Source organism: Haematobia irritans, chromosome 3 (assembly GCF_050003625.1).
Source record: "Haematobia irritans isolate KBUSLIRL chromosome 3, ASM5000362v1, whole genome shotgun sequence".
Taxonomy (NCBI): Eukaryota; Metazoa; Arthropoda; class Insecta; order Diptera; family Muscidae; genus Haematobia; species Haematobia irritans.
In genome coordinates this window covers 48961983-48975015 of record NC_134399.1, presented here as the reverse complement: position 1 = coordinate 48975015, position 13033 = coordinate 48961983, and the positions used below count along the sequence as shown (strand labels likewise).

The 13033-nt window shown below is 37.9% G+C and overlaps 1 long non-coding RNA gene across 1 annotated transcript; it reads right to left on the bottom strand.

Annotated features, from left to right (window-relative positions):
- Positions 1-1736: 1736 nt before the first annotated feature.
- LOC142229693 (uncharacterized) lies at positions 1737-3112 on the bottom strand. The gene is made up of 3 exons (XR_012720465.1): positions 2567-3112; positions 2144-2501; positions 1737-2079 (listed from the first exon to the last, which is right to left on the bottom strand). It is a non-coding gene; the product is annotated as an uncharacterized LOC142229693 (long non-coding RNA).
- Positions 3113-13033: the final 9921 nt, after the last annotated feature.

The window sequence follows — 13033 nt, the reverse complement described above, 5'->3', positions numbered from 1 at the left end:
TAAAATTTCCAGATTTTACTTCTACAGATTTAAGATTTCAAATCAAGACTTTATTTTATAATTTTCTTGCACACTTACAAGAGATGTTAATGATTCCTCTAAAACTCAAACAAAAATGGTTCTTATAAATCCAGAATCTGATATAGTCCTCATAGGTGAAATCTTTAAATTTATCTTCGGGAATATCCTCAAGTCCTCAAGCCCTCCTGAAATTTCAAAGGAAACCCTAATATTTGGTTCATGGTGGTGGGTATTTAAGATTCGGCCCGGCCGAACTTAGTGCTGTATATACTTGTTATAATATTAAATTGAGCCGACGAGCTTTTTGGGCAGAAAATAAATCAATGACTTCTTCAGTCGGCACATTTATTCGGCGATGAACCGACATTAATGCCAATCCTTTGAGTCTACTCTCGCTAGTCGAATTTCTAAGATACGTCTTTAATCTCTTCATTGTTGAAAATGAACGTTCGAATGAGCACGTAGTAACTGCAGGGATGGAAAATGCAGTACTATAGTACTTTTTTCAAACCTTTTTCACCCCGGTCAGTACCGTAGTACACCTGCGAATGATTTAGTACCTTTTGTGTAGACATTTTTGAGTCGATATCAGATTTATGGTACAATAGCTTTGACAAAATATTTTAATATTTTGAGAAAGTCTTTATCAACCTTATTTGCTAATAGTCTTTTACAAATATGGCAAAACAGACATGTTCATGTGGGAAGAAAATCTCGATTTTGTAAAAGACATAGTCAAAAACAGGATTTTATTGAACTTCAAGAAAGTTTTAGTCGAAAAAAGAATGAGATTCTATATTATTGATTTTTTATTTCGGTAGAAATATTTGTCAACATTTTATTTCTATATAGAATTTTTGCAAAATTTTATTTTTATAGAAAATTTTGTCAAAATTTTATTTCAATTGAAAATTTTGTAAAAATTTTATTTCTATAGGAAATTTTTGCAAAATTTTATTTCTATAGAAAATTTTGTCAAAATTTTATTTTCTTTAAAATTCAGTCTCTTGACAATAATCTTCCAGTGAAATTTTTGTTCAAATCTAGTAAAAAGTACCTTTCTGCTCAAAAAATACCTTTTTTGTACTTTCTTAAAAATTGTATTTTCCATCCCTGAGTAACTGGCAAAGTGACCAAAATTTTTAAAAGAATATGCACGTTTGGAAATATCTCTTTATTGCTTCCATCGCTGAATTAGGCAGGTTCTTTTCGCAGGTTTTGCGCCATTTCCCAATAAACACAAACGTTTGAAAAATACTAAAATTCAATAATTTTTCAAACATTTTTTCAAAGGATTAGGTTAATAATCAAGTTGAGAAATTGTTGAGAAAATCGCGTTCTCAACAAAAAACAGACATTACCCTCAACAGTAAAATTCAACACAATAGCAATAATTTCTCAATTGTAATCCTCAAATTGAAATGCATCGCTACTCAATAATTTCTCAAACAGTTTTCAATGTGATAAAAATAAAAAATTAGCATTGTTGCGAATACTTTCAAACCACAATTTGTATGAAAGTCAATCCTAGTTCTAACTGAAAGTCAATACTAAATTTCTAGAGATTTTGTAAATTTTATTATTTTTTTTTTTCGTTAACAAATATAAAAATAACATTAATAATATATAAAAATAATAATATAATACCAATCAAAATGTAATTATCTTATTAAACGTATTAATAAATAAAACTATGAATACAACTTTAAATACCTTAAACATTTTTACATGTATAATTCCATTTCCTCCATAATGTTGGTGTCAAATAACTATTAATTAATATCCTGGCAATTTGAAATAATTACTATCGAGGAACTTGCTGGCTTGTGTGTTAGAATAGATTCCAGCAAGAGGAAATCACAAAATATCAAACTGATGACGGGATGTAAATTGATGTAAAGCACATTTTCATCCAGTTCTTGATATAGGAATTGTTGCACTTTGTTTTAATTGGTTGCACCTTGTAAGTTTTCTGAAAACTTTTCTTTGTTGTTCCCTTCATCGGTTTTTCATCGGCCAACATCTTCCAAGAATATACCATCCAATGATTTTAGTTTTCTGCAAAACAATCGAGTTTTGTGATTTCCATTATGTTTTCATTTCACTTTTTATTTTGACTTACCAATTTGTATTTCTTCCAACTGACCACATACTTCGTGATTTCCTCAAGAACGTTGGTGTTACAAAATTGTGGTTATTAAAATACTGGCAATTTTCAGGAACTTGATGACCAGATAATTGGAATAAATTTCCAGCAATTTCAATTCACAAAATAACAAATTAAACTGATGATGCGATGTAAATTAAACTATCGATGTGATGCGAATTATCATCCAGTAGTTGTTGATATGGAAAAGCATAAATACCAAGTTTTTTTGGTTGCACTTTGATTTATGGAAACCTTCTCTTCTCGATAAGCCATTTTTCATCAGCCAGCCTCTTAATGTGTCCAAGAATCAGCATCCAAATATTTTAGTTGTCTGCAAAGAGATTTGATTTTAGTGACTTCCTTAAAGTTTTCATTTCGTGTTTTAGTTTTACTTACCAATTATTATAAGCAATTTCAATTGATTATTAAAAAATGTCCACATTTTTGTATTTCTTCCACGAACTTTGTTGTCCAAAGTAGTATTGAAAACCATGTGGTTTTTTCGTTGCATTTCAGGGTAGTGTTTTGTCAAAGTTTTCTCCAATTATCTACAACACATTTTCAAAGTTTTCGTCAACATTTTGCCAAATTGGTTGTAATTCGCAAACAATTCGAAGATGTATTGAAGATGAGCTGTTTCAAGTCAAGTTGAATTTATGTTGAAAATGATATTTACCCTCAAACTGAAAAGGTGTTGCATTTGAAAAACGCTCATCCTGTGTTTATTGGGTTCATTTACACATGTGTGTTTGGCTGTTTCGATGTTGTTGCTATGGCCAAACAAAGCGAGTCATGTTCACAAAAGGAACAACAAACACACATAAAAAGCAGAAATACATTTTCCAAAAATGAAATTTGTGGTCCGAGAACAAAAATAATTTGTTTTTTTTTTGACCGTCGTTTGACGGGCTTTTCAACTAGTATTCTATGATTTGTGCAAGTTTTATAGGTAAGCGTTTTTCAAAATAAAACCTCCAGCTTTTCTTCAACATCTTCGATAATATTTTTCTATGCAGCTAAAAATATATATTTATTTATATAAAAACATTCATTGATTTCGGGGGGGTTTGATCCCCCTCATCCCCCCCCTGAATACGGCCTTGGTGTATATGACTGCCTTTTAGTATTAGAATTCTTTTCACTATTATTTAGCAACCTTATTTTAAGTAGAGTTTTTGTAAATTTAGATCAAAATGAGCGACAGCCTTAGCATAAAGTCTCAAGTGACATGCATTGGGGATGATGCGGCTACGAACGCATCATCAACCTCATCGAAAGCATCCCTAAAGAATGCGAGATTGTGCATTCGTAGGTTGGGAAAAAGGGCAATCTTTCCGAGATGGTGACCTTGCGCCTAAATAGTGCGAAGCAACTGGTTGAGGAATACCAGAAAAGAAACGGCAACCCTGTAGCACCGACACAGTCTAGCGAAAATGGATCGCTCGTGGAAGCCATGCGAGATGTAGGTGTGTGCGAAGATCATTCTGATGGTATATCCTCCACTGACTCCTTTTTCTTCCTAAAGGTCAAAGAGGCCCTTAGGCTGAGGAAGAAGTTAGGGGGTTAAAAGGATATGTCTGAGGATGACAGGAGCCGACTACACAAGCGGAAGATACTACAAGGAAATGAGAGATTACGAACAAAGAATTTTTGGAAGGTAACGTAATTAATAATGATGACAAAAACTTGAAATTGAACTTTCACCCACCTTCTTGTGCCGATAGCTGAATGGGGAACCAATATGGGCGGGTTAAATGAGCCAAGCTCGTCTTCTCGCTCACAGGCCAGGGGAAAGATAGGCAGTACGGGGATATTGTGTGCGTCCAGTCCATTAGCAGCCTCGAAAGGAATGCCGAGCATAGCTCGAAATCCCGCCAAGCAGTCTAATGGAACAAAAATTCAGGCAGATGATGTAACACCTAACCCTGATTCCGAGGATTATGGACGCCACAAGAAGAACAGAACGAAGGTACTACCTTCGCCGAAGTGACTATGGTCAAGAAACCTCGTAGTGATCAAAGCAAAAACCTATACAACGAGGGTTGTATAAAGGTAGCTATTGTGGACGAATCGAGCCCAGATCGGAAGATAAACGAGGAGAACTGGAAACTACTCGAGAGCAGGTTGCTTTTGCGGTTTCGGAAGAGATACGCAAGGAGGTAGTGGAGGCACCCTACTTTGGTAATATTTAGTCGAAGCAGGGACATAAGATCCTCCACTGCAAGACAGCGGAAACACATGCTTGGCTAAAAAGAACCATAGAAGGGCTGGAACTATGGGAAGGAGCAAAATTGATGGCTATTCCAGAGGCGGAATAGCCTAGAGAGCGGATCTTTATTACGGGACCCATTCTGCCGCATGATCGTCTACTTGCGATGCTAACGGCACAGAAAAAGAGAAATTACCCAACTGAGGATTGGATGATTTAGCAGCGCCATTGTAAGACCAGTGAAGGACGTGGAGGAAAGATTAAAAACAGGCCTAGTAAGTAAATGATGCTGAAGGTGATTCAAGTAAACCTGCATAATCGTGTGTTGGCTTCTAATAATCTTATCCTCCATTTACTTAGGCACAAGATAGCCATCGCCCTGGTGCAGGAACCATGGACGAACAAAGGATAGATGATGGGACTAGATGATGGAAATTACTTAACTTTTTATGCGATTGGAAATAAAATACGAACGTGCATATTGGTAAAAAAGATATATGGTGTTTTTTCTGAATCAATTTTGTGGTGTCCGCGCTCATATAAACTCGAAACAACTGGTTTTATCATCGGCGTATTTCGCGCATGACGATGAAATAATGCCACCAGCCCTAATTGTAAGGGAACTGGTTAAATACTGCGTAGAAAGAAATAGGGATTTCGTCTTTGGTTGTGACGCGAACGCTCACCAAGAATTATGGGCTCGTACTGACACGAATCCGAGAGGGGAGAGCCTCATAGAATACTTTCTGGAAAACCAAATTGTGATTCATAACAGGGGAAGTGACTGCACTTTCGAAACTCGTGCACGGAAAGAGGTATTGGCTGCGGCAATTTCACAAGAAGGTTTAGGGTCTCTGACTGGAAAGTGTCTAGCTACTCGCACCATAAGTACATAGAATTGAAGGTGGAAACCGGGGAGGACAAACTGGAGCAGGTTTCGACACAACCTAAATGAAGCACCGAAATTATGGAATGACAGGAGTCTTACTTCTATGGAGGAAATTGATAAGGCGGCATATGATATAGAAACCTGGCTGTCACGATCCTACTCAAGATCGTGCCCAATCAGCCGACCACGAAATAACAAACACGCGGAATGGTGGAATACGGATCTGATGAATTTGAGGAGGGAAACGAGGAAATTATACAACGCGGCCAGGAAAGGCAGTATGGAGCAGCTATGGAATGATTCTATGGAGGAAATTGATAAGGCGGCATATGATATAGAAACCTGGCTGTCACGATCCTACTCAAGATCGTGCCCAATCAGCCGACCACGAAATAACAAACACGCGGAATGGTGGAATACGGATCTGATGAATTTGAGGAGGGAAACGAGGAAATTATACAACGCGGCCAGGAAAGGCAGTATGGAGCAGCTATGGAATGAATATAGAGACTGCCTAAAGGAGTACAAAAAGGAAACAAGAAAGGCGAAAAGGAATGATTCCATACGGGTAATAGAGGAGCTCCCCAACGTTAAGGATACATCAAGGCTAAGAAAGCTCTTGTCGAAACAGCCAAGGTTTACCATATATCCCGATAAACCGGGATCACCAGAGGAGACAATAGACTTGCTATTGGGAGAGCATTTTCCAGAGTGTGAGATTAACAAGGCACTGTATGTAGGTTAGGTAGGTGGCAGCCCGATTTTTCAGGCTCACGTAGACTATTCAGTCCATTGTGATACTACATTGGTGAACTTCTCTCTTATCACTGAGTGCTGCCCGATTCCATGTTAAGCTCGATGACAAGAGACCTCCTTTTTATAGCCGAGTCCGAACGGCGTTCCACATTGCAGTGAAAAACTTTTTGGTGCTCGCTCGAAGCAGGAATCGAACCCACGACCTTGTGTATGCAAGGCGGGCATGCTAACCATTTCACCACGGTGGCTCCCGGATCTATGTGGCTTCAAAAACCACGCGGGGAAAAAAGATGAAATCTTGAGAATTGTTTCCAAGGAAAACATAAAATGGGCGCTGGATAGTTTCGGTCCCTACAAGTCTCCGAAGGCTTGGCAATGGGTCAAGGTGATTTTCATTCCGAAGGCAGGCAGGATAATACATGGAACTGATAAGGACTTCAGACCTATAAGCTTAACTTCTTTCTTGCTAAAAACGCTAGAAAGAATACTGGATAATCACATAAAGAATCGACTGAACGGGAGTTTATCGAGCTGCCAACATGCCTATTTAAAGAGCAGGTCTGTGGACTCTGCACTACACTCTGTAGTGCACTATATTGAGAGGTCAATGGCATATAGGGAACATACTCTGGCGGCTTTTCTTGACATTGAAGGAGCTTTCAATAATACGAAGGTCGAAATACGAATATCGAAAAAGACGATCAAAGGAATGTTATTGCACAGGAATAAAGAAGCGGAATTAGCGAATGCTACAAGGAACGCGACTACGACTAGGGTACTACCTCAGGGAGGAGAGATATCGCCGTTACTCTGGCTACTAGTAGTAGATGAGATCTCCATAGTGGCGTATGCGGATGATATTGTCATAATGGCATCAGACAAATTTCTGGATACGATCTCGGATATAATGAGTGAGGCACTACAAATGTTATCCGACTGGGCAAGGTTAGGTTAGGTTAGGTTAGGTTAAAGTGGCAGCCCGATTAAGATTCAGGCTCACTTAGACTATTCAGTCCATTGTGATACCACATTAACTAAAAGTACCTATTACATATGGGCACTTCTAGTTTTAACCGTTGAACCTTCTCGATTATTTTCTTCTGTTGAACCAACCAGATTGTTCCAAAAACATTAGCAGACTGCTTAAGTTAACGTTTTCCAGGTCCGCCAGTAATCTGAAGCTATATGCCCCTAAAATTTGCTTACGCCTTACACAAAATGCAGGACACTCACACAAGAGGTGTTTTATTGATTCCTTTTCCTCCGCATCATGACAGCTCATACAATTATGAGCTGTCATGATGCTCATTATACTTCGCACCAATAGTTTTTGCAAAATCGCCTATCAGGCAGCGATAGCAGATATCAGGAGTGATATCTGGCGTCTCGAGAACACTAGCATGTCTAGTGTGCGGTTTAAGTTTAAATGGGGTCATATTTGCTTGGTGTCGTACAACCCTTACAATTCTCCCATCGAACATTTGCCATCATGACAGCCTTCTCACGCAGTAAGAGCTTGCAGGTAGCCAGAGGCATACCAACAGATTCTAGTTCACCTGGAATATGTAAGGTAGTTCCTAGCCTTGCTAACTCATCTGCTTCGCAGTTCCCCGGTATGTTCCTATGGCCAGGCACCCATATTAGGTGAATATTGTGCTGCTCAGCCATCTCATTGAGAGATTTGCTGCAGTCGATGGCCGTTTGCGAGTTGAGGAACACAGATTCCAAGGATTTTATTGTAGGTTGACTGTATGAGTATATATTAATGCCAATATTGCTTGGAGCATTACTTCTCAGCCAATTCACCACTTCTCTTATTGCTAATATTTCAGCCTGAAAAACACTACAGTGATCAGGTAATCTTTTCGCTATTCGAAGTTCCAGATCTTTAGAATATACTCCGAAACCCACTTGGCCATCCAATTTGGAGCCATCAATGTAGAAATGTATATATCTTTTATTCCCTGGGGTCCGTGTACACCACGCCTCACTGTTGGGAATTAGAGTCTCAAACTTTTTGTCGAAAAGTGGACTCGCCAAAGTGTAATCAACTACGTTAGGCACATCTGGCATTATTTTGAGGACCGACCTGTGACCGTAACTTTTTTCCGACCACAGCGATAGCTCGCGCAACCGCACAGCCGTTGTTGCAGCTGACTGTTTGGCCAAAATGTCTAAAGGCAATATGTGCAGTATGAAATTAAGGGAGTTTGTTCCTGTCTTGCTGAATGCACCTGAGATACACAAGCACGCCATACGCTGAACTTTGTCTAAACTTGTAGTCTAACCACTGCCGTGTACAGCCAATGTACAATTTTTGGTTTTAGTCCCCACTTTTTCCCTATTGCATTTTTGCACGAGTATAAAGCTACCGTTGCTTTCCTCGCCCTTTCTTCAATATTAAGCTTAAAGTTCAGCTTCCTGTCCAAAATAACACCAAGGTATTTTGCACACTCCCTAAAGGGAATTTCAATACCTCCTAAGGAAATGGGCCTAACCGTGGGAGTTTTGCGATCTTTGCAGTACATGACTAGTTCTGTCTTTGCAGGATTTACCCCAAGACCATTATCTTTCGCCCATTTCTCAGTCATCCGGAGGGCTCTCTGTATAATATCTCTAACTGTTGATGGGAATTTTCCCCTGACTGCTAGCGCCACATCATCTGCGTATGCCACCACGTTTATCCTTTCTTTTTCTAGGGAAACCAGAAGGTTGTTTATAGCAACATTCCAAAGAAGAGGTGATAGAACTCCTCCTTGGGGAGTGTCTCCGTTCACATACCTTTGTATGTTTGCTTGTCCTAGTGTGGCTGTGGCTAACAGCCTAAGTATACCTGGATCAACATTCAGAGTTGTCAGTCCATTTAATATCGAGCTCGGATGGACGTTATTGAACGCCCCTTCGATGTCTAGAAACGCCACGATTATGTATTCTTTGACAGATAGTGAGCTTTCAATAAAGCTGACTAGTTCATGTAATGCGGTCTCAGTAGACCTGCCCTTCGAGTATGCATGTTGTCGTTTCGAGAGCAAACTTGAATCGACGCTAGTTCTAAGATAAATATCTATCATCCTCTTCAGAGTCTTAAGTAGGAATGATGATAAGCTGATTGGTCGGAAATTCTTCGCATTCGAGTGAGAGGCTTTTCCCGCTTTAGGTATGAAAACGACTTTTGATTCCCTCCACTTTCGTGGAATATATGCTAAGTTGATACATCCTTTATATATCGCCGACAACCAGGGGATAATTCTGTCAGCCACCGCTTGTAACTCCGCCGGAGTAATTCCATCAGGTACGGGGGATTTGAATGATCTAAAGCTATTTAACGCCCAATTTATTCTAGATTCCGATACAATTTCCTCGATTGGAAACGACCGCTGAGCCACTGTGACACCGCCAGTACATGGTTCAACCGTCTGATTTCCGAGAAAATGTGTGTCCAATAGTACCTCCAGCGTCTCCTCACTGGACGTTGTCCAATTGCCCTCCGATGTTTTAATGAAACCTGGAGCGGAGCTCGTGGATGCTAGCACCTTCCGTAGTGTGGAAGCCTCGGACGTATTCTCAATGCTGCTGCAGTAATCATTCCAAGAGTTATGCTGAGCCTTTCTCAGTTCTCGCTTGTATCCTCTCAGATTCTTCTTGTAAGAGTCCCAATCCACAGGAGCTCTGGTGGACTTTGCTTTGTTAAAGAGCTTCCTGCACGATTTCCTCATATTACTTAACTCCGTAGACCACCATGGTGGTCGATTTTTCCCCCTTGGCTTCCCTCTAGGGCATGCAGCTTTCAGTGAAATGTTGAAGGCCTTAGTAGTCCTCTCCACTGCGTGTTCGATAACTTGCACAGTGCTCATATTTGTCTCTGGTATTTCCGGTATCATCATATTGAACGATTCCCTATACCTATTCCAGTCAGCTTTCCCAACATTTGGCGGAAATATGGTCTTGGTGGTATGAACATCAAATTTGAAACTGATGTAGCGATGATTCACTTAAAGCTATGTTCACTTAAAACCTGCCAATCAGATATCATTTTATTCAGTTCTTGCATGTTTTTAGTGACAAAGGTTGGGGCATCTCCCTTATTGCAAACTACCAAATTAGTACGTACAGCCTTGCAATGCACTATGGGCGGAAATTGAAAATATGAGGAAAAAATTATTTACAATCAATCTAGTAAATTATTTACAATCAATCTAGTATCTTCAAACATGGTATATCGATATTTCTTATCAAAATCAAATGTTACCAACAAAAAGGAGTCAATCCCCCTTATTCCAGGTGCGTTACTATAGAGGGGTCGAAATTCTAATTTCACTTTTATACTTGCTTATTTTCATAAGTTAACATTTCTAGTTCTATTCCTCGCAAATATACGTATGTACTATATATATATATATATATATATATATATATATATATATATATATATATATATATATATATATATAGATATAGATATATATATATATATATATATATATATATATATATATATATATATATATATATATATATATATATATATATATATATATATATATATATATATATATATATATATATATATATATATATATATATATATATATATATATATATATATATATATATATAGATATAGATATATATCGCCGACAACCAGGGGTTAATTCTGTCAGCCACCGCTTGTAACTCCGCCGGAGTAATTCCATCAGGTCCGGGGGATTTGAATGGTCCAAAGCTATTTAACGCCCATTTTCTTCTAGATTCCGATACAATTTCCTCGAGAAGAAACGACCGCTGAGCCACTGTGGCACCGCCAGTACATGGTTTAACCGTCTCATTTCCAGGAAAATGTGTGTCCAATATGTTAGAACCTCCAGCGTCTCCTCACTGGACGTTGTCCAATTGCCTCCGATGTTTTACTGAAAACTGGAGCGGAGTTCGTGGATGCTAGTACCTTCCGTAGTTTGGAAGCCTCGCACGTATTCTCAATGCTGCTGCACTAATCATTCCAAGAGTTATGCTGAGCCTTTCTCAGTTCTCGCTTGTATCCTCTCAGATTTTCTTGTAAGCGACCCAATCCACAGGAGCTCTGGTGGACTTTGCTTTGCTAAAGAGCTTCCTGCACGATTTCCTCATATTACCTAACTCCGTAGATCACCATGGTGTTCGATTTTTCCCCCTTGGCTTCCCTATAGTGCATGCAGCTTTCAGTGAAATGTTGAAGTCCTTAGTAATCCTCCCCACTGCGTGTTCGATATCTTGCACAGTGCTCATATTTGTCTCTGGTATTTCCGGTATCATCATATTGAACGATTCCCTATACCTATTCCAATCAGCTTTCCCAACATTTGGCGGAAATATGGTCTTGGTGGTATGAACATCAAATTTGAAGCTGATGTAGCGATGATTCACTTAAAGCTATGTTCACTTAAAACCTGCCAATCAGATATCATTTTATTCAGTTCTTGCATGTTTTTAGTGACAAAGGTTGGGGCATCTCCCTTATTGCAAACTACCAAATTAGTACGTACAGCCTTGCAATGCACTATGGGCGGAAATTGAAAATATGCGGAAAAAATTATTTACAATCAATCTAGTATCTTCAAACATGGTATATCGATATTTCTTATCAAAATCAAATGTTACCAACAAAAAGGAGTCAATCCCCCTTATTCCAGGTGCGTTACTATAGAGGGGTCGAAATTCAAATGTCACTTTTATACTTGCTTATTTTCCTTATTAAGAAAGCGCCTTATCCCCAGAACTTTTTGTAAAAAGTAAAAACCAGTTGTCATTTTATTAAATTAATTTTATTAAGATTAAACAAATATTAACTATCAAAATCACGTTCTTCGGTATCTAAGTCTAATTCCGTCCATCTGTGTTTGTTGTTCACAAGATTCCGGTTGCAATTATTAACCGATTTTGATAAAATTTTGTACAGCGTGTTGTCTTAGTATATGTATCGTCCGATTACGACAAATGAGATCGTACTGCGCTTATTTACTACCCGATTGTCTTCAAATTTAACACAAAGTAATTTTTTGTAGTACCCTTAAAGTGAGCAAAATTTCATCAAATTCGGTTCAGATTTAGATAAAGCTCCCATATATATGTATCGCCCGATTTTCCCAAATTTGACTATAAAATCCTTATTTATTAACCAATCTTACTCAAATTTTGCAGAATATAATCTTCTGTAGTACTAATTATACCTGCAAATCATCGAAATCGGTTCAGATTTAGATATAACTCCCATATACACGTATCGCTAAATTTTCCCAATTTTGGCCATAGGACCCTTATTTTGGTTATCTTGTGGTTTTTACACTTCCTTTTGATGTACTTCTATGTGTTTTAATTAATTTGCTTTATTCTTCGTCGATTTTATGTGGTATTTTACTTTTCCAGAAAGAAAAGATAACATTTTTATCTTTTTTGTTTTTCAGACAAAATGAGAATAATTCGCTATTTTTATCATCACTATTTCCTAGAAAAATAACATTTATTTTAGTATGGGCAAGTTTGGACAGACAAACAGAAAGTATACTTCCTCACGGACAATGATAAGCAAAGATTTTCATAAGTTAACATTTCTAGTTCTATTCCTCGCAAATATACGTATGTACTAAAATTTACACATATGACACAGCACTGTTGAATCCACAAATTCAAGTTGAAAAACAAGAATTTTTTTAAAGTGTTTACAACATCTTGACTACTAATCCTCCTCTTAGAATCCACATTTAAAAGTTTTCTTTTTTCACTTTTATTTGGAAAAAAATTAAGCGTGAAATTTTTAATTTTTTGTTCTTCTTGATTACACGCAACTTGTATAAATGTTGGTAAATATTGGCAGCTTTTTTCTTCTGAACAGGGTTGCCAAGTTTCAAATTAACTTTCGATTTGTACTTTCCAATATGTTCTATAGTAATTTCGATTGGAACATCCAATAATTTTTCATTTTGAAAATTTGACTTTTTGCCGCTGTTTTGCGATTTCCACCCATAGTGCAATGGTA